Raw genomic sequence first — 27,529 nt, forward strand, 5'->3', positions numbered from 1 at the left:
CAGCCCACCACCCACTCCCTAGTGGACAGAGTCCACTGGGGTCAGTACAGTGCACATCCCACCCAGAGGTGGTGCCCTTGCCCCCACTAGATTTTTTTAATGTCCAGTTAAATCTCCAAGACCAGACCGACAGGTTGGGGTCTCCATGGCCCAGCGCTTTGGAAAGCAATAGGATGCTTTCTGAACCATGAACAAATGACTTGATTTGCCAAAGACAAGGAAACATAAAACCAATGAAATGACCCCTTGTCCTATGAAAACTTTACTCCTTTTCCTTGGAAATGATAGAAAGTGACCTAGAGGTTCATGCGGGCACCTAGAAAATGGTAAAGAGTCTCTGGCCTTCAGTCTAGCACACCCAGCGGTCTCATCATCCAAATTCTCAAAGGTGCCTCAAACATACACACTTCCATGGCCTCTTGTCCCAGCTCGGGGTAAGGCCATCTTTCCCTACCCTGGGACCCAGGCACCTACGTTTCACCTCTCCAGAAACACCAGAGCCACCACACCTCTAGTAGGGTGCCCACATAATTTGTCCTCCCAACTGGGGAAGTTTTGAATATTGGTTGCAATTCATAATCACTGTCAAGGTCAGGACTAGACTGAGCCAAGAGAAGTGACTAGGATGCAAAATTTAAAGAGAAAATCCCCCTCCATGTGGTGCAAGTACATTGTTGACCTTTGTATGACCCAGAGAGTAGGCATCACCTTAAATGTTAGGTGTCTCTCTTGCCTCACCCTATTCCTGCCCTGATCACCCCAATTGTCAGGAATAAATGTACCTGCCCTGGGAAAACCTGGGATTCTCAGTTGTTAAAAGACCTGCTCTGAGCATACCTCAAGTTCCCTCTCCTCAGGTAGAGGCAGTCACTCCTCCCATTCTGGCCACTGCTGCCTCTCCTAGTCTCCCACCTAGCAGAAGCCCCTCTACGAACTGGAAGGAAGTGGTCTTCAAAGCCCCACATGAACTCAGGGGAGCAAAGAACCTGTCTCCCACTGGGACTGAGAGAGGAAGTGCCAGGGAGAGGAGACAGAAATTCATATCCACGTGAACCAGGTGCCCTATCCACACTGAGGGTTCTGGGGTCTTCCTACCATGAAGCCAGTGGACAGAACCTAGCACAGGGGTCATGACAACCTTGGTATCTGGGCACTCACATGCAAACCAAGCAGGAAGGAAGTATGGTGCTGATCCTACCCACAGGGACCTCTTCTGGAGAATCCCCAGCCTGAGGCACAGAATGAAGGCAGAGCCACAGCCCATTTTCCTGCCTGCTAGTGTCCCAGCTCCACTGGGATTTCAAATGAGCATCAGACCAAGTCCTGAGCCAAGAGCCAGCCTTTCACTCCCAAACCACAGGTGAGCTGAATAAGCCCTTATAGGTCAGGAGGTGGAAGGGGGTCCTGCCTGCCTCCCTTATGAATTCTCTTTCTGCAGGAATTTCCTCCATGAGCCAGGGCTGACCCACTCAGACAGAGTTGCTCACAGAAGCAGAATCAACACTCTGTGTGGGAGCTCAGAGTTCAGCAGAAAGGCAGTGAAAGTTGGCCATGCATCAGATGATGGTGGTGTCTCCTCGCCTGAGCCAAATGTAACCAAAGCCTCACATGTAGCTCAAAATGAGCTGATGAAGAACAAAGACATGTGCTTTTATCTCCCACCAAATTTGGTGTGTCAGCTCATCATCTGTCTGGGCAATGGGACCTAGCCCAGTTCTGTCATCCCAGTGTAGAAAGAGAAGGTCCTGAGAGCCGAGAAGTACTTTCTTGAGAGACTTAGATCCAGCAGGAGAAGTTCAGATAACTTTAAGGGTAAAAATGCAGACATTTGGAGCAAAAACAAGCAGGAGGTGAGCTATGGCAGCTTCCGTCTATAGCACACACCAGAAAGTTGTCTACGAAGCTGTCATTGGGGACACTGGTTCTCTGTGTTGGTTGCATGCTAGACTCATCTGGAAAGCCTTAAGCATACTGGTGCCTGGCCCTACCCTTGAATAAGTCCCATTTTACTACTTTGGGATGTAGTGTGGGCAGCAGGGTTTTTGAAGTTTACCCAGTATTTTAATAAGAACTAAAGCCTAAGAATCACAGTCTTAAGATAACCACTCCCCTCCCCACCACACTCTATTGTACTCCAGCTTCTAGTTTTATTACCTTCTGAGAAGGAGAGAATACACTTCTCCAAATAATTTTCCTTTTTGCTTCGTGACACATTAAACACAGATGTGCCTAGGTCCTACCTTCCCACATTCTTGGGATTTCTTTGTAGAGCACTTAGACATGTAAAGCAAGCCAGACCTTCCACTGGAGTGATTGATGTATGTGTGTGAAGATGTGTGTGTGTGCATGAGTGTGTGCATGCGCACAGACAGAATGCCCACAGGAACCCAAGGAAGGTGCATGGTCAGCTGTAACCAAGGCATTTAATCCCTAAAAAATGAAAATACACAGTTAAGCCTCTTCGCAAGCAGCCTGCAAGATGTTCACGCCTCAGACCCACCTTGCTGTAGACATGCACACGGTTCCTCATCAACACTGACATGTGGAGGAAGAACAGAGTGCCAACAGGTCTAATGCTCCAGGAACCAGGCCTTGTGTCCCTCCGTGAGACAAAATCAGAGATGTTGGGCAAGCAGACATTCAAAAAGTGCCTTAAATTCAGCAAGTCTGCACCCACATGATGTGATCCCTAATGCCTGACCCTTTGCTTTTACCTCTACATTTTCCCTCTAAGAAATGCAATGGCCAAGAGCTGCCATCTGCCAGCTACTGCCTTCCCGAGTAATTAGCCAGCAGAGTGAAAAGGAAATTTGAATTTCCCCAAACTCAAAGACAAAATATAAACATTGCTCTAAGTGGACCGTTTTTCTCCTAAGTGGCAACCCCAATCGAACATAACCCATGCACTACACACACACACACACACACACACACACACACACACACACACACTTCTCTGTCTCTTGGGAATGGTCAATTAGACCTCTCTGAAAACCCACCGGAGAGGAAAGAAGCCACTTTACTGTGGCATTCAGAAAATATGCCTGAGGCTTCCCTATTTCTTTTTGGTTCTCCATGTCCACACAGCCCACTGTCCTTGCATCATCACTGCGTCCCCTCCCATGGCCATCTGGTAGGTTCACACGGCCCCAGGTTCATATGGACCCACCTGGGGAAGGAGCCGTGTGTCGCTGCTCTCCTACACCCTCCCTGGCAGAGAGACCTCACTCCTGCCCACAGGGGTCACCTGTCACTCACCCTGCTGCCAACTCTCCCAGAGTGTGAATGGACTTGGTACCCCAGCCTCCCATCCTGTTAATGTCCTGTGAAGGGAGGTCTCTGCACGGAGCATCCATCCCCATTATAGTGTTTGATCATCTCTCTCAAATACCTCACTCTTTCCTCATAATCACAAACCCACATCTGTCTCTGATCATAAAACCCTTGGACCACCCTAAAATCCATGTAATTGGAGTAGTCACTCCCTTACTTTCCTGAAAGGAGTAACACTTCTACTCCAAAAATGGAGAAAAGAGGATGCTTTGTACGGTTTTTCAGGGTTCCTGGCAGCAGGAAATGGTGTAAAGAGTCGACCCTCTCTGGTTGTGTCCCTGCTGCACAAAGCCTTTCCTGGGCTCCTTGCAGGTGAGGAGGGCTTTCGTGTGGCTTTGGGGCCCTCCATGGCCTGGCCTACCCTGAAGGTGCTATTTCTTAACACTCTGACCACCCTTGGAGCCCCAGATGCCTCCTACTTACACCCCATTCTGTCCCACTAACTTGTATTTGCCTTTCGGGCTCAGTGTAGACCTCCATTCTTCCAGGCAGCCTTTCCTGATGCCCAGGCTACTTGGGGCAGTGTCTTCTATGCCCATCGCAACCACAGCTTGCTCCCACCTCAGTAACTGTCCCCCTGTCCTGAAGTGCACTTTTGCATGTCTATCTGGAGTCACTCCTGCCTCTGCACCCAGACCCTGAACACTCTCAGGGCAGGGATGTGTGCCCACCCCTGCAAGTGCTAGCACCCGATAAAGGTCCGTTTGAGACAGGTACTCAGAAAATGTTGAATCAACTGACAAGCACTTCCCTGACCCAACTCCTGGGCCATCCACTGTGCAGACAATGCCTTAGGACACATACAGCCCTCCGAAGTCTGGACTTCTCCCAACCAGGAGCTGACAGCCCAACCTGGAGTGCTCAGAATGCCCTCTATGGACGAGGCCTGGCCCACAACATGCAAACACTTCTTCTAGGCCCTGGTCGCCCATTGCTACCCCCAAGCTGAGCCAAGACCTGTGCTGGATAAACATGGTGCTTTCCCCAAAAGACACTGGAGGCATTTATTTGATTCTCTAGGAAATTGCGTGTAGGTGGCGCGATTCAAAATACATGATAGCTCAGCCAGACAGGCATGGGCAGAGGTGCGGAGCAGGGCCACAGGGTCCCGAGCACACACACCTGGTGAACCAGGTCCACTGTCCTTGCTAGATTTCTCAGAACCTTGAGGCCAGCGTCAGACAAGACCACCCTACATATGTCTGTAAATAAAGCAGCAACAAAAGCAAGTTTCTTTATATGTGGTTGCCAGCACCTGCTTCCCATGAAATGGATTTCAGGAAGTAATTCCTCCCCAGGCTCTTGGCTGCTCTGGGAGGGTAACCACTGAGTCCTGGGCCACCAGACCTGTTCCCCCATGGAGAGTATCCAGCTGTTGTTACATGCATCATAGCATCACTATCATTATAATAACATGGAGCTTTAGCTCTTCCTTTACCCACAGTAAAAGGTGGAATAGTCTTTGCGGAAGGGCTCCCCCATGGCCATCTGCCTGTTTAGAGGCTGACCTCTGCTAAGAACTGTGCAAACCATCAAGGTAGATAATTTCCACCCAGGTAGAGAAAATGCATCCTAAGAACAAAAGATGTGTCATATAATAAAGAGGACTGGGGCAGGAGTGAACCATAGAGGGGACATAGGGGAAGAGAATGCCCACCCACTCAAAGTGTCAGCCTAGCCTAGCAAACCATCTGAAGCATCCAAGGGGAGAGCACTGGGGAGACCAACATGCCTTGTTCCAACCACAGGTCATTTATACTCTAGCTTCTCTGCAGCTTTGACTGAGGGATAATGAAGTATTGAGTAACATAAAGGTAGAGAATCCCAGAGGACAACCTTCTGAAAGAATGACTGGTCCACGAGTTGAGGGGATTGCAAATAGAATGGGCACAGGTGACTGAAGCAGACCACGTGGACCCTCAGTGTCTGTGTTTGATAAACACCTTTTCCTAGTGCCTTAACGGGGATTAACTTGAGAGCTAATGAGCCAACATTCTTGTTACTGCTCAGATGATCATGTCAGTTGTACTAAGAGGAGATGGGGCTTACATGCACATTTCCCACTCACTGTTATGCAGAAACAGGAGAAGATGGTTGGAGGAAGCAGGTGGCACTTCTGGAAGGATTCAAGTGCATTCAAACACATATATGTTTGACATCATCCCTGCCCAGGAATCTTGGAGAGGTTCTGACATTTGCAGAAAAGGGAGGCAAAGAAGGTGAAATGCCTTCTCTGCTTGGAGAAGGAGAGAAAGGCTAGGTTTGGAGAGATTGCTGGCCCAAAGGTGAACCTGAAAGGGAATAGTGTCAACTGGGCAACCCATGTAGTGAGCTCGGGGAGCCCATGTCAGAGCCCAGGGGAAAACAAAGCCATCTCTTCCATGCTGGCTGAGAAGGTGGGGAAGCTAGCCCCACTTGTCCCCAAACATCTCCCACAGGGACTTGTGATAGGTCATGTTTTGATCCACAGTCAGAGCCAGCATTGTGCAGGGGATCATGGCACATGGCAGAAGCAAGGCTGGCTGAGTTGTGGTCACCGTCGTCAAGGCACCTGACTCTGGCTGGGGAGACCGCCCACATACACACATACACACATGCATGCATGCTAGAATAAGGTGTGCTACATGCTAGAAGAAAACAGGGAAAAATAAAAAATTTCTTAGGACACAAAGAACATTTTTTAAGAGGCAATGGACCTAAAAGAAAAATAGAAGAGCTGTTTTCTGTGGTCAGATTTCTGGGAGCACAGGAGAGGGAAGGGATTTCCTTAGGTGAAAGGAGGCACCATTTGACATTTTGGCACCTTATGGGAAAGGGGAGAGCAGGTTCTAGCTTCCAGATAGGAGAGAGAGAGGGATGTTCTCCAGGGAGACCAGAGGTGGTCAGGAGCTGGAAGGGAGGGTGTGAAGTCCCCCAGGGTCTGTCACTACCGAAAACCTCAGTGCAAACTCTCTTCCTCCAGCCTTCTCTCTCAGCACACAGCCAGTCATCCAAAGAATCTAGAATTCACTGAAGATTCTGGAGTGACCAGGAAGGGTACACCCTACAGAGGACCTCCACCCAAAACAGACTGCTGACTCCAGAAGATCCTGTCAACCCCACATCAGACACATCAAAATGCACCAGGACCCCTGGCAACTGTCAGGCCTCGCCATACGACTTCACCATACGACTTCACCAATATTTATTTTTGACCTACAAAAACAGCAACATTTTATGATTCAACCTAATATTTTGCTGTAAATCCTGAAAGGATTTGGGGGCTCCTGGGTGGCTCAGTAGGTTAAGCATCTGACTCATGATTTCATCTCAGGTAATGATCTCAGGGTTCTGAGATGGAGCCCCGTTTGTGGCTCTGCACTCAGTAGGGAGGATTTTTATCAATCTAACTTCAAAATCATTTAGCTAACGGTAACTCATGATTAATGTATAATTGGCTGAGACATCTGGGCAATTATCACACATTCCTGGGAACTCTTGAAAGAGAAGCTAAATCACCACTTGCTTTCAAATGTAACATTTTTAGTAACATGCTATTTAATAACTAATTACAGGAACATGATCATGTTTTGTGGTCATTTAAGCACTGCAGTATTCTATTACATCTGGGAGCCATAACTGCTTTCTGATATCAAGCACTTACTTAAAGATCACTTCCACTAAGGCAGAATGTGTATGTAGCAAAAGGTACAGACCCCAAGTGTATGGTTTGGTCTGTCTGGACACATGTAGCCATGAATGTGACCACCACCCCTACCAAGAGATATACTTTATCTGCCCAGAAAGTTTCCTCTTGCTCTTTTGCAGACAATCTTTCCCCAAGGAACCCGTAATCTGACTTTTATCACCTTGCATTATTTCACCTTTATTAGAACAGAAAGAGCATCCTATTCTGTTGTGTCTGGCTTCTTTCACACAGCCTGTTTTTGGAATTCACTCATGTCCCAGCACTTATAATGGTTCACTTCTTTTTATTGCTGAATGGCATTCCACTGCATGGATGAGCCACACTTATTTGTCCATTTCCTACCGATGGGCAATTATGCTGTCTCTAGTTTGGGATTATTATGAATAAAGCTGCTATGAACCTTTATGACTATGTCTCTTTGTGGACATGTTTCCATTTTTCTTGCAAAAATACCTATGAGTGGAATTGTTTGGTCATAAGGTAAACAGCTCAACTTTCTAAGGAACCACTGAAGAACCCAAAGCAGCTCTATTGCCTCACCTTCCCACCTGCAGTGAGCAAGGATCCAGCTGCCCCATGGTGTCATCAGGACCTGCTTGCTGAGGCCAGGTCTGTTTGATGTAGCCATCCCCAGGGTTTGCTGTCGAAATTCATTCCAATTTAACTTGCATTTCCCTGATGCTTAAGGAGACCAAGCACATCTTCATGTTCTTATGGACCATTCCTGTATTCTTTGAGAGCATTTTTAAAGGCTCTGCAAAGTTTTGGGGCCTAAGCAGTGGCACCCAGAGGTTACCATGCAGGCTTTCATTACCTGCCCGGCCTCTCCCCATCTGATCTTCCCTTTACTCCCACACCCTTCCCTTCTAGACTCTTTTCCCTTGTTCAGAAATCTTAAAACCAGCAGACCCCTGAGCCCTAAGGAAAGAAGGACTAATATTCTGTACTTAATTCCAACATGTCGGTTTTTCCCAACACATCCAAGTAATTTTCGAACACCAGCTCAGTGTCCTACGACTCAATTCAATTCTGACTGTCTCCAGGGAGACAGTGTCAGATCCCACAGTAAGGGCTCAGCCCCACCAGGCTTCCCCTACTTCAGAGGCCAATTGCAAGTCCAGGTTGTCCCCTGTGCTTCTGATTGCCTGGCTATAGATGGAAGGATCCCACAGTCCACCGTGGGTTCGATTAATGTGCTAGAGCAGTTCACAGAACTCAGAGAATCATTTCACTTACTATATCACTGGTTTATTATAAAGGGAAGTAACTCAGGAGCAGCCAGATGATAGAAATGCATAGAACAAGGTGTGGGGAAAGGGCACAGGGCTTACACACCCTCTTCAAGTGTGCCACTCTCCCAGAATCTTCACATGTTCACCTAGAGGGAAGCTCTCTGAATCCCATCCTACTGAGTTCTTATGGAGGCTTCATTATATAATCACGGTGCACTGGCCCTTGGTGATTGATTCAACCTCCAGAGGTCAGGAGGTGGGGCTGAAAGTCCTAAGCCTCTAATCACAAGGTTGGGTCCCCAAGCAACCAACCCCCATCCTTGTTAACATAAAGTCTCCTTATTAACATAAAAAAAGACACCTTTACTGCTCTCACCACAGGAAATTCCAAGGGATTTAGGAGCTCTGTGCCGGAACTGGAGGCATAAACCAAATATATATTTCTCATTTTGAATCACAAGGTCACAAGGACAGGGATGGTTTCAGCCAGGATCCAAGCGTCTCCTCAACAAGGAGCATTCTCCTTGTGGGGACTCTAATGCTAACTACAGGAAACAAATTTTGGCCACCATGTTATGTATAAAGGGTTCATGGCATACAGCAGATATTCCATAAATGACAGCTCCTTCACTAGCCCCAACCAGGCTGCTCTACTAAGGGAGATGCTGGTAAACCAGAACCTCAGATCCCAAGAGCCTACCCTCCCAGGGGGCCTCCAAAGACAACGCAAGAGTTCCATTTCCAGAAGAGACTAGAGCTGAATCTCATCCAGCCTTCCTGATTTGTACTTCCAGCCCCCAAAACCCCCTTTGTGGGTGCTACCTTTGGTCTTAGACCCCCAGTCTGGTCCATCCTTTACCAGGCATGCCTCCAGGCAAGAGCAGGAGAACTCCTTACTTTTCCTCCTCTTGGGTTCTCTTATACAAGGGAGCATCCCTACAAGAGCTCAGTCTTACCACCTAATCCTTCTCTCTACAGCCTTCCTCTTGGCAAAATGGCAGGCTTGGGGTTATGTCCTCACATCAATGAGTTTCTTATGAAAGCACTGCTGAACCAAGGATGGGCTGGTCTCTGTTTGCAACTGAATAGCTGCAGAGTTGGGATGAGGGGCTCAGCCCCTATGCAAGAAGGGCACCCACTCTGAGAAGTGAGGCTCTGGGAGCTCCATCAATTTGGGCTTCAAGAGAGATATCAGAGCAGACATGTGTGGTTTTGTCAGAGAACACACTGGGGGAAGCTCAGAGCACTAGTGGCAGGGCAGTGAGGAGTGACCACAAAGGGATGGAGGGGCCTAGAGAGGCCCTATTTTTCAGCCTCTGTACCAACATTTTGAGTGCATCATGCAGTTGTAGGTCTCCTATCTCCCAGGCACCCCTCCCTGAAGCTTCCCTGTGACACCAGCCTGAATATTCCTGCAAATCTGAACTAAGCCTGAGCTTTTGTTCTGGTGAGATTGGGCCTCTAGGTGGGGTCACCAAGGTTCTATTGCCTCTCTTCCTGGCTTTTCCACCCCTCAGAAAAATTCACCAGCAAAGATTCAGAAGGTGCAATGCTCAGGGTAAATGTCAGGCATCATGAGCAGTGACTCCAGGAAGTGGTGGCAGGGAAGGGAAAGGGCACTTTGTTCTGGGAAGAGCAGGGAGCCAAGGTGCCACAAAGACAGGCTGGCCACACCCAGACCTTGGCCCCAGCTATTTCCACCAAGGAGAAGTGCATCCCTAGGCAGCAGGCCACGGGGGAGTGGGGGTTGGGAGGGGCAGGGAGGAAAGGGTGGACCCCCAAGCCATGCAGAGAGGATCCAGATGTTGTGGACACCAACGCAGAGGTGAGCTCTCTTGGCAGAAATCAGCATTGTGGTGACAGTGTCCAGGGTCCAGCCAGAATGCAGGGAAAGAACAATTTCGTCCTTCATGAGTAAGCAGCTTTTGGAAGCATATTCTGAAAAAACAAATATTAATCTTCAGTGAAGCTCACTTTTATCTCCCTGAGAGATGAGATGTGTTCAAATGTAATAGGGAACTCCAGTGAGTTACCAGCCAGACTTAGACGGCTTGGGGCAGGCAGCTGGTGACACCTCTGGGCCATGCATACCAGGGTGACACTCCAGCTAGAGTGCTAGAGAACAGAGCTCCCGTGGGCAGGTCCCATTGAAACAGGAATTTCCCAGAATGACGCCCACCTCTTCTCTGTAAGAGGAACCCACAATTCTGCCAAACACCCCTCACCTGTAAATGCCCACTTGAAGGGTGGAGAAGAGGGTACTCCTCCCACGGTATTTTACTTTAAGGAAAGCTGCATAAACCATATTTCTCTCAATCAAAAATAGCTGCCTGATAATTATTTCAAATGATTTCTATCCCTTCCTCTGACATACTTCCATGGCAAGATGCCTGTCTTGCCTGCCAACCGTCTCTCATCTAAATAATATTAAACGTATAAATTGTACTTAAATGATGTATAAAATGTATATATATATTTAAATATATATATAATAGATATATATAATATATAATATAATATATAATAAATATATATTTAAATATAAATATATAAATATAATATATATATTTAAATTTAATTTATATAACCTACTTGAGTCATAAATGTCACCTCACCTGTTCTTTGTTATTAGGTCCAATTCAAGTCCCAAACTCTCCCTGACAGCCATGTTACTGGGCCTGAAGTTCCAATAAGAAGAATTACTTCTTATGAGAAGTATAAGCTGAAATAAGCTGGATAAATGAACTTTAGAATCCCCTAGTCAGGAACCGTAGTGGCCAATAAATGTGCAAAGACACCTGTCCTTCTAGGTCTTCAGGGAAATGCGAAGTAAAGCAGGGGTCCACCTTCCTACTTCTCAAACTCAGAAGGGCTTCAAGATCAGTTTTGTGCTCTGCTGTGCTGTTTCAAATTAATGGGAATGGAAGGAAAAAGGGATTCACCATGACCTACAACTTATAATTTTTTATATGTAAACAAAATTTGAAGATTATATGATGGAAAATTAACATTGCTGCACTTTGGAGGACACATGAGTGCTTGCTATTTTATTCTCTGTGCTTTTCTATATCTATATATATATACACATACATATATATGTATATATACACACACAAATAGACATATATACTTCTATATTATATATAATTTCAAAGGTAATATTTATAAAATTTAATAAATAACATAATATAATATAATATATTATATACGATTTTAAGCATAATGAAGACAGGAAACAGGAATAATCCAGAGAGAGGACATGTCAGCCCAAAGCTATGAATGTCAAGTCTGGACCCGCCCCTTCAAGTCATCCCAAAATGGAACCAGGACAAACTCCAGGGTGCGCAGGGGCCCTGGAATGTGGGGACGTGATGGTACATGGCTGGTGGTGCCAGCATTCTTCCCACAAGAAGATGCAGATAATCCTGGGAGGGCTACCACCACGTCCCAGGGGCCGGCAGAGGCTGCCCAGAGAAAGGTGTGTGGTTTCCAACAGGAGCTGCCATTGGTAAGCTGCCCTGGGCCTTATGCATGTTAGTAGGGGTTCACAGCCTTTCCTACCGAAGCCCCCAGGCCTGAAGCAGGAAGGGCACGAGCTGGACACTGGACACAGCAGCAGCATGGCTCATAAAGGTGGTTGGCCCTGAGCTTCACCGAGCATCACTGAAGGTGGGGGGTTGGGGGGGGAAGCATTCCCTCTGGGTGGAAATTGAAACCGACCAATCATTGGCTCCGAAAAAGACTGGGGGCGGGGCCAGGCACACAAGCTCCAAGAGGAGTCTGAAGAGGAGAACCACCTGGAAAACAATTCATTTTTGTTATTTACAAACAAATCTACAAAACCCAGATTCCCAGGCCCACCTAGCCCACGCTCCAGCAGAAGTTTGGAGAAGGGAGCTCTTTGTTCTAACCCTCATACCCCTTCCTCCTTGGTCCCTCCTGCACACACACACACACACAAGGCAGGTGGGTGAGTTCCCTCTGATCCCAGCTCCCTCTGTCTCTAGCTGGGTGGTCTCTGTAGTTAGACTCAGTTTCTATATTAGTGAGGCAGAAAGAGCAGCATCAACCCACAGCATGGTTTCGACTTTCCAGAACATGGTAAATAAACAGCCCTGAAGATGCCATTGGTCATGAAGATGTTGGTAACAGTCTCCTGGGGCAGAGTGGAGAAGCAGTCAGTGCCCAGCGCCCAGCTCCTGGCCTGGGATGATTTTCACTGGACTGTCCAGGGGCCAGACCTCATGTGAGCACAGTGCACTGCCATCTGCCCGGGGATAAAAGCAAGATCCTGCTAGAGTCATCCACAAAATTCAGAGTGCCTCTGTTGTTGCAAATGACACCACGAAGTAAAGTAACCTGCCGTTCTAACATGCCATTCACAAGGATGTTATTTTGACTCTTACCTTGTTAGTGTACCATTAGGCCTTGCCCCCACAATGTAGGCGGTGTGGTCCATCCTGGACCTTAGCATCTACAAAAATCTGTTTGCAGCCTGATATTTAATTACGTTCCAAAAACTAGGGTCATAGTCATCTATTGTTGTGTAAACACCATCCCAAACTCAGTAGGTAAAAACTATTCATTATTAACTCTCACAGTTCTGGGCTGACTAGGTTCTCACTCAGGGTCTCCTCACAGACGCAAGCCAGGAGGCAGCTATGGCTGGAGTCATCAGGAGGCACAGGTGGGCTGAACATCCCAGAGGGCTGTTATAGGCTGAATTGTGTCCTGCTCCCCCAAAATTCATGTTGAAGCCCACACCCTAAGGACCTCAAAATAAAACCTTAGTTTAGAAATCAGGTTGCTGCAGATGGCATTAGGTAAGTTAAAATGAGGTCACACTGAAGTAAGGTGAACCCCTAATCCACAGCAGGCCATGACTGTGATCACAAAGTTCATCTGGACAAGTCCCGCCCAGAAAGGCAGTGATGGGGGGCAGCCCACACCTGACCTAAAGTGAGCTCAGACACATATTCAGAGAATCTGGAACTCAACCTGTCCCAGGTGCCTGGACTCTAAGACATCGCCCAAAATATGGAGCCCGTGGAGGTGTGCTGTTCAGGTCTCTCTCAGGTGAAGCTGGTGGACAGGCTTCAGCTGACACACCTCCGCATTCCGCTGTAGCAGTCCCACAAAGGCCTTGCTGTCCCCAGGCTGGTCCCAGCTGATGACCGAGCACGGCAGGCTCTCCTAGAGCCAGACCATCCTGCCTGAGTGGGACCCGCTGGGCAACCTTGGCACCAGGGCTCCCCCTGGGCTAACTAGGGTTTCTCAGAGCGCCCCCTCTCCAACTGTCCATCCTTCGCACTCTCCTTTCCTGGGTGTCGGAACCGCATTGCACTGGCATCCTCGACCCTTTCTCCGTTACGGACAAGGAGCTCCCCAGTGAATCTCTTGCATGCCACATTTCATCTTGGCTTCTGCTTCCTGAACTGACAGTACCAGAACCACCCTGAACATCTCCAATGGCAGGAACTCCCAAGGAAGCCTGTTTGCTTTGGCATCATTAAGGAGTTCTTTCTTATTATATCATCAGGATGCTGGCTAAAAACAGATTTCGACTCAGATGGTTCAGATAGGAGACTTTAATGGAGGGAGAGGTACTCCTGTAGAAAGGAACAAGCCAGGGATGATGAAGCATAAGGGATGGGCGATCCTAGAAGCAGTGCATGCCCTAAGGCTGAAGCAGGGTGTGGGGGGTGCTCTGTGTCCATGCAGCCTTGTGGGACAGGGGACACCCAGGGTGCATCCTGCAGGGGCACTGGGCAGGACAGAGCCACACTGAGGAGGGGGCAAGGAGACAGCAATGCCCCTTACCAAAGTGCCATGTCCCTTATTTTGTGACCACTTGTGGGTTGCTGGCTATCACTTTTGTTGCACTTCTCTTTTTCTGTCTTACCCATGATTCCCCAATATTAATGTTTACTTTTACATTTCCCCCATCTGCCTCTGGGTTCGTTCTATGGGTCTCATGAGGAAGGGCTGTGGTCTCCACCCAATACCGCTCTCGGACGCACTCCACTCCTTGTGCTGTCAGCTGAGGCCAAAATGAGCCTTCTGTAGAGGGTCTGACACAGATGGGACCCTGAAGTCATCTCTTTCTGCACACACGGGATCTTGGGTGGAAACCCTGGGCAGACTGAAATGTTTACCAACCCACAGAACTCCATAAACCTCTGGCTGACAGCCGCTGATTCCAGAAGTCAGGGACCGCCCCAGCCTGCCTCATTCCATGGACTGTTTGTGCTTAACTCATATTCCAGCCGACCGTGCCCTGCACCACCTGCCACAACACTAAGCTTGCAGGTCTCCGGTGATCGGGCACAGATCACTGCACACCCACTCAGTGCTTTGAAACCAGAACCAGAGTCCAAGAAAATTTTACCATCATTGAGTTATGATATACAAAATATAGGAAACATACAAAATCCAAATTTACTCAAAAAAAATCCCAAAGGAGTCAACTGCTTAACTGTTATGTTTTATATGGGATGGGCACACCATACGTAAGGCCTCGGTTTTTTTCTGCCATAGCAGCTTTACTGATGCATCGCCCCTCCTGAGAACAGGTGGATGTTGGGGTGACACCCATTCACCCCACTGCACCGATCAAACATGATGCTGTAGCTCTGACACATAAAAGCCAGAAAGCCATGACATGGGATGGAAACAAAGCATGCCCTTTTGTAAGCATAGCTTCCCCGACTATGTGAATGGACACAGGAGAATTAGGACTTAAAGGTACAGCAAGCTCTTTATTCCTCAAGCTCTGTAACATTACAGAAATGATTGAAAAATGATGAGTGGCTTTGATCTGTAATAGAATTCTTACAGTCCTTTCCAGACCCATCAGCTGCGGAAGGAGAGAATATCTTGAATCAATGATCTAATCCTACCCTGAGAGGAACATCCATTCATCAGGAGTCAATGACCCTGCAGAATGGGGACCCAGACGCTCCCCCAGCGACCTGAAACCCATACCCCAACATCCTGTGGCCCCTGCAGGAATCCCCAGCCCTCAGAGACTTTGGGGACAGAGGGCCCTGGCATGGGCCTTCCCGTGTTGGTGGGACCTTTGCACAAGTCTGCCAGCCTGCATCTAGTACCTGTGGGATAGGGAAGCTTACTCCATGTGGTGCTGAGTAGACAGCCAGGCCAGCTTGCTCCCCACTGCATCCTCAGTCCTGAAGCACAGGGGCCCAGCCTGGCCCAGAGCAGGTGTGTGCCAGTATGCACACAAGCCTGTCTTGGGAAACCACCAGAGAAGGCTGACCTTTACCTGAGCCCAGTGTTCCTGGAAGACAAGGAAGGTAAGAAATCCCCCACCCTTTGTATTCTGGAAAGAGCTTACCACAAAGGACTACTTCCCTGTACAACTTAGATAAGACTCACCCTTTCTGTCTGTCTCCTGTTTACCTGTGACAAGGCCAGCACAGGCTCTCCAGACCCCCTTCATTGCCTCTTCACTTGTTAGCTAAACCGTGTTGTACCCACTAACAAATCTGAACAAAAGGCTCCTCGGTCAAACTCAGGTTAACAGTCCCTCCTTTCTCCACGCCCTGCACTCTGCCCACCTGAACTCTGAACTCACCCCAGCCTGACCCAGCACACAGCCCTCTGTGCAGCCCCTCCTGAGAACAGGTGGATGTTGGGGTGATACCCATTCACCCCACTGCACCGCTGGCTCTTCCTGGCCTTGTCCAATCCTCCCAATGAAAGGAAGACCCTTAGCGTCTGACTCCGGACATGTCACACACCTCAGGTCACAGGGCTCAGCCCATGGCAATCCATTCCTTGCCAATAAAGCCTCTCCCTGCTGAGGCCATCTTTACTCCCCCTCACGCTTACCTGCCCTGAGCTATGGCCTCTGGGAGAGTTACCTGCATGGCCCCGGTTATCTAAGTCTGCACATGGTATTGTTTTTACAAAAGACTAAGCGAAAGAGAAAGAAGGTGAAGCCTGGGTCACAGACAAGTAAGTGAGGCCATGCTGAAGCCAAGCCAGTCTCTCAGAGCCAAACCCACCCACTCCTTGCTGAATTCCTGACTTCCACCCAAGGCCCTTCCTCGTCCCCTTGACAAGTCCTCACAGGCCCTTTCTCCACAGAATGAAGAGCTTCCAAGCTTCCAAGAATGAAGAGTCTCCAAAAATTCCCTGGGAACAAATTTCCAGGGCTCCTTCTCTCCCCCAAATCAACCAGAAGGTGCACTTAGAGTCTCTTTCCATTTAAGAACTTACTTTACAAAACTCTGTGATGAAAGCGAGTCAGTAAAAAAATGTCAGTCAGATGAAGGGTGCTTCCACAGAGTTGAGAAGGTATGATGTGTGCCCAAGAGGCCCGTGGTGGTCCCATGCCAGAGCTCTTCTTAAATGTGAGCCACACCCCTCTCACCCAGAGCTAGGCCACGTCCCCTACACTCAAGATACCTCAAACAAGAAAGGATGGTCACCACGCCTTGTTACTGGTGACATGGGCAAGGGGACAAGAGTAGGCTGCCACTAGTGTCTGTTCCCCTTCTCTCTCCCTCCCTCCTGAGCCCGGTGCTTGCCCATGGGACTGGCCACACCGCGAGGAAGCCCAGCCTGCGCAGGCAGACCCATGAGGCAGCCCAGCTGGGGGCCAGCAGCCTGCAGCTTGGGGGTGGAGGAACCTTCAGATGACTGCAGTCCCCGGCTGTCACATCTCCCAGCCGAGGCCCCGTCATGGAGCCAGACACAAGTCACCCACCCTGTCTGAATTTCTGAGTCAGGGATACCATGGGAGATTATAAATCTGACGACTGTGCGGGCACAGGGGAGAGAGTCAGTGAGCGTCTGGAAGCACAGGCCTCTCCTCCTCCTGCCGGCCTCTTCCCCTGCAGCTCTCCCTGGCCTGGCCCCGCCTCTCCTGCTCCTGTCTGCAGCTCAGGCCCATCTCCCACCACTGGCGGTACTCCTGTCCAGTCTGGGGTCTGTCTGCAGCCTTCCATGCAGCACATTCCCACCTCAACAGCCTGTGCAGGGGCCATCGGACAGCTTGATGTCCTATAACCATGGGACCAGGGGACAAGCAGCTTCCCAATTAGAAGTGACATTTCAGGGGATGTGCCCTGGGGCCTCTAAAAAAATCACACTGTGGATAATAGCGACTTCAAGAAAGAAGTCACTCTCTGGCCTCATCTCTACCTCGTCACCTTCAAGCCCAGGTGAAGTCAGATTTCAAACACTCCATGCCAGTTCCACCACCTCCTTCCTTCCCTCGGCTTCTGGGCTCCCACACCCCATGGTCAGTCCAGCTGCCCCCGACACTGGCTGCAGAGACCTCCTTCAGCTTCTCAGCACCGACAGCTCCTCCTGGCTTCACTGGGACCATCAAAGCACCCACCACCCTGCCACACTGGGCAGTCTTTGGGCCCCTGGACATCTCCTACACAAGACCTGCTCCCTTTTGTTCTCCCTTCCTCCTCCTCCTGCTCAAGGCCTCTGCTCCTCCTTCCCTGGACCAAGGTGAAAACAATGCCTGCTGTTTCCCTCCTCTCCTCACTTACAGGGGGCCCCAGTGCTACCCCCTGCCTGCCCCACCACTATTCAAGGTCCTAAGGGACCCACCGCCCACCGGCTCCTTCTCCTGCCTGCCTTCGCTCTCCTCTCCCCTCCACTGGACACAAGACAGGCTCTAGGTCTCCCCAGCCTGGCCTGTCCAGCACCTGCCCCTGTGGCGCGGACCAGGCCCCCACATCTCAGGCCCTGAACAACCTCCTCACATAAACAATCACAATAAACAAACTGATTTGTTCCCAAGAAGATGAATAACCCTGTTAATTGGGATGACTTGTGATGGTAAACCAGGGCCAATTTCTCACCTGTGCTCCAGCTGCGATTTTTCCAACTGCCTCAGGACTGCCCCACCTGGGCACCTCATGGACCCCATGCCCTGTGTGGGCTCAGAAGGGGCTCTGGCTTCCTCCAGCTGTGGAAGTCCTGATGCTTCTCTTTTCATCACCCCAGCAGCAATTCCAATGGATATAATCACCAATGTATCTCACCCATGACTCCTTTTCTCTGTTTTTACCGTTACTGCCTCTCCTGGCCACTGTGACCTCCTCCTTCAATCATAGGTGAGCCTTGAATGATGGAAGGGTTATGGGCACTGACCCCTCCTCATGCAGTTAAAAATCCACATATAACTTTTAACTCCCCAGAAACTTAACTACTGAAGAGCCTCGTGCTGACCTTATCAATACATAAACAGTCAATTGACACATATTTTATATGTTGTATGGATTATATCCTGTATTTTTAAGATAAAATAAGCTAGAAAAAAAGCATTATTAAGAAAATCAAAAGGCAGAGAAAATATGTTTACAGTCCTATATTGAATGTATAAAAAAAAATACACATTTAAGGAGAACTGCACAATCCCAACCCCTTTATTCAAGGGTCAAATATATTTCCAATGTCTCCAAGTTGTGTCTACCCCATCCCTTACCCCCTCACATCTCCCACACCCGCCCCACACCCCCTCCACCACTCTCAGCTCTCCATACCATTCCCACATAGTTGCAGTGTCCTTGCCCTTTAAAGTAAATGAATTCTGTCACTGCCATGCCTAAAACTTTTCCATTGGCTTCCCAACAAAATTCTCTGTTCTTTGGCATCTGAGCCCAAAGTCATTGATCTCTGGAGACCCCTCCAACTTCACCCTGTGCCACTTTTTCCCTACCACATTGTGTACCAGCCATGAGTCTCATCTGTCTACTTCTTCAACATCCCAAAATGTTGCCTACCTCAGGGCCTTTGCATTAACTGTTCCCTTTGTCTAAAATGATCTTTCCATCCTCCTCTTCAAGAACCTGGCTTAAAAAATGGGTATTTACCCCAAAGATACAGATGTAGTGAAAAGAAGGGCTATATGTGCCCCAATGTTCATAGCAGCAATGGCCACAATCACCAAACTGTGGAAAGAGCCAAGATGCCCTTCAACAGAAGAATGGATAAGGAAGATATGGTTCATATACACAATAGAATATTATGCCTCCATCAGAAAGGATGAATACCCAACTTTTATATCAACATGGATGGGACTGGAGGAGATTATGCTGAGGGAAATAAGTCAAACAGAGAAAGTCAATTATCATATGGTTTCACTTACTTGTGGAGCATAAGGAATAACATGGAGGACATTAGGAGAAGGAAAGGAAGAGTGAATTGGGAGAAATCGGAGGGGGAGATGAACCATGAGATACTGTGGACTCTGAGAAACAAGCTGAGGGTTTTGGAGGGGGGGCGAGTTAGGTGAGCTTGGTGGTGGTATTAAGGAGGGCACATATTGCATGGAGCACTGGGTGTGGTGCATAAACAATGAATCTTGGAACACTGAAAAAATAAAATAAAATTAAAAATATATATATATATAAAAAGAACCTGGCTTAAATGTCCATTCTAAAGAGGTCTTTTCTTGATAATCCTATCTAGAGCCAGTCTTCACCTTCTTACTCTCTTGTCACTTCTTTTTTTTTTTTTTTTCTATTTATTTGACAGAGAGAGAAAGAACACGAGCAGGCAGAGCTGCAGGGAGAGGAAAAAGCAGGTTCCCACAGAGCAGGGAGCCTGATGTGGGGCTCAATCCCAGGACCCTGGGATCATGACCTGAGCTGCAGGTAGATGCTTAACCAACTGAGTCACCCAGGTACCCTTCTCCTAACTTATTCTGTGTGGCTTATTTATTTTCGAGTGGATCAAGGAGGATTAGGTTCTACCTCATTCTCTTTGTTTCCTTCATAAGACACAGGTGTGTCCCAATCTTCTTTGTCACTGTGTGTGTGTGTGTGTGTGTGTGTGTGTGTCCCTCTTTTTCATCACTTAAGGGCAGGACCATAACGATCACTTACTGCTGCATCTCTAATGGCATTAAGTCAACAGTTAATGTCTGTTGGTTGAATGAATGAATGAATGTATATTAATTATGGGGCAACACAAAGGATACTACAGGTTTTCCTTGGTAAACCTTAATCTTAGAAGACAAGAAATGATGCAAAGTGCTATCATACGCTTAGTGTTTTCTTGTATGTACCCTCTGCAGGACATGAAAAAACAAGGCAAGATGCAGAACATATTAATCACAAAAAAAGACCCACTATTTTCTGCACGGGTTCAAGGAAGGAGGCATTGTTCTAACTTGTACACTCCCAGACTTTGTGAGAAAAAGTTGGCAGAGCAAATCCACTGGGACTACAATCCACAGTGAGGCCAAGAGTGAGTGAGGTTCTTCATTGCAAGGACTGATAACAAGACAAGGAGAAAACTGAAGGTCTGTCTCCCCCACTGCTGGCTGGGTGCCTTCAACCACCTGCTGTCATGAGAGCCAGGGGTGTTACTGAACTAATTGCTATTCTTTCATTGCTTCGACTGATAAAGGGAGATTAAGTATTTGCCTTTGTGTTTGTCTCTGGGGTCATAAAGGCAAATAGGAAAAGAAAAATCAGAAAATTCTCTCCACAACATTGTTAGGTTCCTAAAATGATCCTTGGTGACAGCAATATTAGACATAGCTGTCCTTAATTTTTAGAAATAGAAATGATAAACAGGCTATTTCAGAGCTCCACATTCTATCAGAGACAAGTGACTGAACTGTTCTCTCAAAGATCACCTTGTTCAAGTGTCCATTCAGGGTCAAGCACTAAGCTACAGCCCGAGAAACAAAAATGACCAAGACATAGCCCTGCCCTCCAGGAATTTGCCTGTAATTGGAGAAGCCAGAGAAATGAGCAAACAATCCCCAAATGCCAGGATCTGGCAATGGTAGAGGTGTACAAAGGCATGGCCAGTGGGGTGATTTGAGGTTCAGGGCCATATCTCCGGCGGGGGGTGGGGGGGAGTAAAAATAAATAAATAATCCTTGACTCAGAACATGCAAAATGTGTGTGTGTGTCTGTGTGTCTGTGTGTCTGTGTGTGTGTGTGTGTGTATACCAAATCTATACACCAAATTTTGCTATGGAGAGTGAATTTCTTGAATTGAGCAATTCCAAATAAATTTAGACTAGTGCTTATTTACCTTTGCTCAATATAGAGCAGTCAGTGCTGCTTTCAAAATACAAAAACAGCCACATGGGAGGGAAGCTGGGCTCACATGTCTGGGATGCACATTTGCCACATGTCTCCCTGGCTTATGAAGGCGGTTCCTTCTAACTCTTGAGAAAAGGACCAGCAGGAGTGTGTCCCTGGAGCCTGAGCCACTGTCCCACTAAGAAGTATGATTTCACATAAGCATTCATCCAGCAGATAGGACCCAGCTGGCATGCGTCAGCTGCTCATTTAGTGAACACATTTATGAGGAAGCATGTTTTCCTGGCCTCACTTTGGGGTGAAGGTCATTGCTATTATTAATTACTATTCAAAGAGAGAAGGGGTTGTCCAAGCCTCCTGCAGACCCTAGCTGACGGACGCAAACAAACACTCTGTTCTTGGTGAATCAAAAACTACCACTTCTGCAGGATTGTTCTCTGGAATTGAGCATTTTTCTGTTCCCTTTCCAGGCTCAGTCCACTGGGGAAATTGCTTAAGACTCGAGCAAACTTTCAGAAGAGCCAGAGGTCTGGTCAGCACAAGCATGCCCTTCCCAACAATGAGAGCTCAGCTGGCAAGGAAGGTGGGACAGGTGAGAAGCAGTACCCCTCCCTACCACCCTCCGTCCCCTGCAAGCTCACTAAATTCAACAGCATGCTAGTGAGTCACTAGCATTTATATCCACACTTACTGGCAAGATGTGCATGCTGAATAGCCACAGACCCCCAAGCTGGCCAAGTACATTCCCGTGTGTCCCCCCGACCCCAACACATCCAACACTCACCCACCCCCATCTTTTCCCAGACCAGGCAGGGATCTGGTTTGCAAGCAACGGGACCTGAAGCACATGGAAATTGCATGTGAGGAGATCAGAGCCCAAACAATGGATAGGGAGTATGAGAGTCGCTGTCTTAAGTGCTGCTCTGAGATCATCTAGTGTAGTTAAGAGGCTCCAGGAAGCCTTCCCAGTTTAAAGACACCTGAACTGAGCCCTGAGCATCCATAAGAATGGTCAGTTGGGACCAGGGAGACCCAGCTGGCCCGCCCCCATCTTCAGCCTCCATCAGTGCTGTCCAGCTGGCTTTCTCGGACTACACTTTGGTAATCAAGAGAAAACCAGACACACAGACCTGAAAGGACATGGGTGGCCTAGTCTGGTCTAGTGGGAGGAGCACCCTTTGAAGGTCAGGAGGTGGGAATTTTTGTCTAGGACCCCAGGAATGACACAAACAGCTCTGGGACTCCACTCCTTCCAGAGAAGGGAGCAGGCCTTCTGGATGAATTTGAAGGCCCATCTCCTTTTATGTTCAGTTTAGCAACACAGAATCCAGGCCCTCCCAGGCTCTGATCTCAGCTCCACAGAATCAGATCTGGTTTGCCAAGCAGCTGTGTGGCTGCTACTGTTTCCGGAGCCTCTGTGAAGCCCAGCTCCTGTTCTGATTAAATTTAATGCTAAGGTTCCTAAGCCACATAGCTATCCTAAGCCAGAGGTCCTCTGTTCCATTTAACCTGTCCCCCAAATGCCTCTGGGCTTCAAAACCCTCAAGGTACGATGTACCCATGTGCCAATAAAATGGCTCCAATGCCCGCTCCCCAATACCACCACAGGCAGCAGGTGGCCTAACACAGTCCCACAAAGCCAGCTGTTAGCAGTGGTGTCATACACCATGCGTTCCCCACACCCCTGTTCCCCTCTGGCTGTTCCCTGTCATCTCTTGCTCTTCACAACCACGTGTCCCTCTGGAAGGATCGGTGCACAGGCACACCACAACTCAGCCCTGTCCCCCCACACTATTTGGATGCTGGAGCAGGGCTGGGCTCTCTTAAGATGAGGAGGTCTTCTCTCCAACCCCATCACATGTGTGGTCTCCTGGTCCCCAAAGCACCTTGGCCTTTACTCACATGCCAAATGGGGTTCTTCCTGTGAGGTGCATCCCTGGCTTTTGGCCTTGCTCAAACTTGCTCCACAAAGCTGAGCTCGGATATCCTGCCCTCTTCTCTACAGGCTACTTTGCCCAATCAAATTCCTCCCTCCTCCCCTGTTGAAAAACTAAAGCCCCAGGCTGACCTGATAACATAATCTCCAGGGTCAAGGACAGATTGACAATGCAGGAGACCTTGTTCAAAATTATTAAAAATTCTAGGACAGCAACTAGAAAGACTTGACCTCAGGGTGGGCTCCGACCCTGTGTGACTGTTTCGAATGGCATGCCAGGAAGCTGACCTTGCCCCAAGCACGCAGATGGGCATCCACTGGTGGTGAAGAGTTTCATGGGCAATGTTGGGGTCAAAGGGCCCTGTGACTCACAGATAGGGAAACCAAGGTGGTATGTGTTTTTGTAATTGCTCCCAGCTTTCTTGCACTCACTCCCCTCAAAGTGCTCAGCAAATGAATTTAACAATTGAAGGAGGGAGGGAGGAAGGAAGGATGGATAGATGGAGGGAAAAAAAGATACAAGAAGAATTGGAATTGGTACTTAGGTTTTCTGGCTCTCTGGTGCCAACTGCTAGGACAGTGTTCTGGGAATTGTGTCCACCCCCGCCCTCCATCCCCCACCCCCACCCCACCCCTGAAGAAAAGGCATTGTGTCTATTTTATAATAGACTCTCCTTTCCCGCTCTTGCTAGGAGTTCATGCCTTACCCTCTCAGCTAATTTTCTCAAACACTTTGCAAATGTCCCAGTTCCCAGAACTCTCTGTGCTCATTCAAGATCCACTGGGAACAAAATACATAAAATAAAATAAAGATCAGTTGCCCACCACTCAACCCGAGCAAGTCTGAGACTAGAACCAAGCTCTCAGGGTTAAAGCCCCTGCTTGGAAATGAGATTCACCCACTTCTGAAAAGACCATAAAGCAAAACCACACATCTGCCTTCAGCCTCTGTGGGAAAGATTTTCTGGAAAGGCCACCATTATTCCCCAATAACACTTTGCTTGTAAAAGCCCTCTCCTGCAGGCCCCAGCTGAAGCCTGATGAGCCACAAGAAGGAATCACATGGTGCCCAAAGAAGGAGAACTTCTCATGAAAAGCTTGTTCCACAAACGGCTTGTACTTGAGCTGATCCCACCTCAGTCTCTTTCCTTCCTTCCTTCCTTCCTCCCTCCCTCCCTCCCTCCCTCCTTGCCTCCCTCCCTCCATCCCTCCTTCCTTCCTTTCTTTCTTTTTCTTCTTTTCTTCCTATTTTTGTTTGCCCTATTCCTCAAAACAAACAACTTTAAAGCTAACAACAAGGAGAGGATAAAACCAAAATAACCGTCCTGTGTGATTGTTGCCTCCAGATCTTGCAAGCACAGAGCCCCATCCAACTCTGCTTTATCATCCTTCTCTGGCCTTGACCCCTGAACACTTAATCCCCAAGGTGAGGTGCTGCTGTCCTAAATGGGCCGCCGGGTAGTGAGCAGCCTTGTTCTCTGCCTGTGGAGCCCACACAGAGAGCTGTGCAAAGGGTAGGGACAAGCAAGAGAGGGATTCTGGTTTCCATTAAGTTTACACCAAGTTAACCACACAGACCTATTCTCCTCTGCTAATTCCAGACATTCTGATCTCTAATGTGCTATGGGGTGCAAAACACTCTGGAAGCCAGAGAGGGGGAAGACAGAGAGAATGAAGCATGCTGTCATAAACACCCAATGTTGACTACCTAGACAGGTACAAAGAAAATCAAATTATGGCCCATCAGGTCACTCACCAGGTGCTGAAGCTGGTGGCTCTTTAGAGGAACCCCATTCTGATCAGGCTACCCTCAGAGGTCCCAGCCTTCCTCCTTTCCCTGTCCGACCCCTGCCAGGCCCTGCTTGGTAAATTCTGGGTTTCACAGGACGTAACAGCTCATTCGTCAGAATCAAAATGGCCACAATTTTCGAACCATCACCTTTTGATTATTCATCTTTTAAGATGAAGTCCAACAACAGAAGCTGATATCTGGAATTACCTAGAAACTAGAAACGATTCACATTTGAATTTTCCCATAAAATTTGAGAATGCAGAACCAATTAAATACACCAACTATGGGCAGATACTATGCACCCCCTAGCTGCCCCCTTCATTCCCCAGCAGCCCAGCATTGTCTACTAAATGTTCACTACTGAGCCTCCCACCCAACCCTGCGAGGACAGTTACACTGAGCTCCATGCTGTCTTCTTTCCTGCACGTACTTCATGTGTTCATTTATTCTCTCATTCGCTCATTATCAGAAGAGTTTCAAACTACAGTAAATCTGCGAAAGTCTGGTGGCCAGGGCAAGGAGCCAGGGGCACAAGGGAGCAGAGGTGGGAGAGAAAGAAATAGAATGTAACCAATCAGCAGGCAGGCACACATTGACTATTCAGTGTTTATGGGATATTATTGATCTACTGATGGAAACACTTGTAAATAGCTAAGGGCTGACCAGGCTGAAAGCAATACACAGTCCTCCTTTTGCCTTCTCTGAACTGAAAGAGCCTCGTGGAACTCTGTATGCAGCAGCACAATAGTAAGAGGAGCATCCCACCCACAGCTGCGGCAACAGACCCTGTCTCAGACACTGACAAATGTCCTCTCGGGGTAACATCGGTCCCTTGAGAACCACTGGTTTAGAGTGACAACCGAGAAGAACTGAACGTTTCTTTGAGCGGAAAACCATGACTTATCTACCCTCTGTTCTGCAAGATCCTTTTTCAATAAAAGTCGGCCCTAAAAGGCTCCACCACCCCTCCTCCACTGGCAAGCCGAAAACGAGGTCCCAAATTCTACAGTGATCTGTTCCAAGCATCTTATTCTTAAAGATGTTTTTGTACCCAGTCTCCCTGAAGCCACGGTTTTACTGTATCAAGTTTTTATCTCTTCCCCCCCCTGAAAAAGCTGTAACCCTTAGCTAGGAACAGCTTCTTTCAGAAAATATTTCCTGAGCACCTGCTGTCTTCCAGCTCGGTTTTTAGTAAGGAGGATAGAGCTGTCGACAAAGCAGAGACAAGCCCAGCCTCAAAGAGCTTTCCGTCTTGTGGAGAGGAAGGGGGGTCATGCACAAGACAAAGAATACGCAGTCTCAGTGGCAGTCTTGGAGGAACCAAGGTGCCAGACGAAGCAGGGTGGGGAAGTGTGAGCTGTTCCAGGCAGCAGGATCAGAGAGAGTGTCTCAGGTGAGCCGACACTTGAACAAAGAGCAGGATGAACAGACAAAGCCAGCCCTGTTTGTGTCTGTGGAAACACATTCCACCTGAGTGAACAGCAATTGCAAAGGCCCCGAGGCAGGAGCGAACATGGAGCGCCATAGAAAAACAAAGAGGGTCCTGTGGCTATGTGGGAGCAGCTGCGTGAAAGTGTGAGTAGAAGATGAGGTAGGTGGGATAAAGGGGGGCACATATCCCATATCATGCAGGGACTTTGTTGGTGTTGGCAGATTTCAGTTTTGGGTCAGAGAGGGAAGACTTTGGAGGATTTGGGGCAGAGAACAGTGAAGGGCTTGGGACTAGGGCAGAAGCCAAAAGACTATATAGGACGTGTGTGTTCACTGGGAATAACACAAAATCCCCAAGTAACAGACTCCAATGACAGACATTTCTCTCTAACATAAGCCAAATCAAGCCAAATCAAGAGGTAAGCAGATCAAGATTGATATTGTGACTCCAAGGGTCCTTCCAGCCTGCTTCCTTGACAGCCTGAAGTGCTACCTCATAGTCCCCAGTGATGCTTCAGCTTCAGCCAGCACACGGATGTTCCAACCAGCAAGAATGAGGAAAATGTGAGGAAGGACCTGTTCTACTCACTTAAACTTATTTCCTGGGAGCTGTATATGACAGTTCTGTGTTTTCCCTTCAGAGCCACCATGTGCTTTTCATTAAGAAACAAAAACAAAAACAAAAACAAAATGGTTCTATTCTTAAAGAGAAAAAGGAACATTATGTATTGGGGAACCACTAGCTGGCTTTACCAGGAGGCTACTGCCCCTGTGCAGGTGAGGGGATTGGGAGTGGTCAGATTCCGGAAGTATTTTGGAGGCAGAACTGACGGCTTTGCTGAAGTTTCCGGCGTGGGTGTGAGTGACCGAGAGGAGAGAGTCTCCTTTTGCTGCCTTAACAAACTCATTACAACAAACTGGTGGCTTTGAGAAACACACGTATTACCTTACAGCTCTGTAACTCAGACGTCTGCCTCAGGTCCTGCGGGGCTGCAGTCAAGGTATCGGCAGGGTTGTGCTCCTTCTTGATGCTCTAGGGGGCAGTCACTCCCTGCCTTTTCCAGCTTC

The sequence above is a fragment of the Lontra canadensis genome, unplaced genomic scaffold (assembly GCF_010015895.1).
Source record: "Lontra canadensis isolate GAN:19392208 unplaced genomic scaffold, GSC_riverotter_1.0 scaffold16, whole genome shotgun sequence".
NCBI lineage: Eukaryota > Metazoa > Chordata > Mammalia > Carnivora > Mustelidae > Lontra > Lontra canadensis.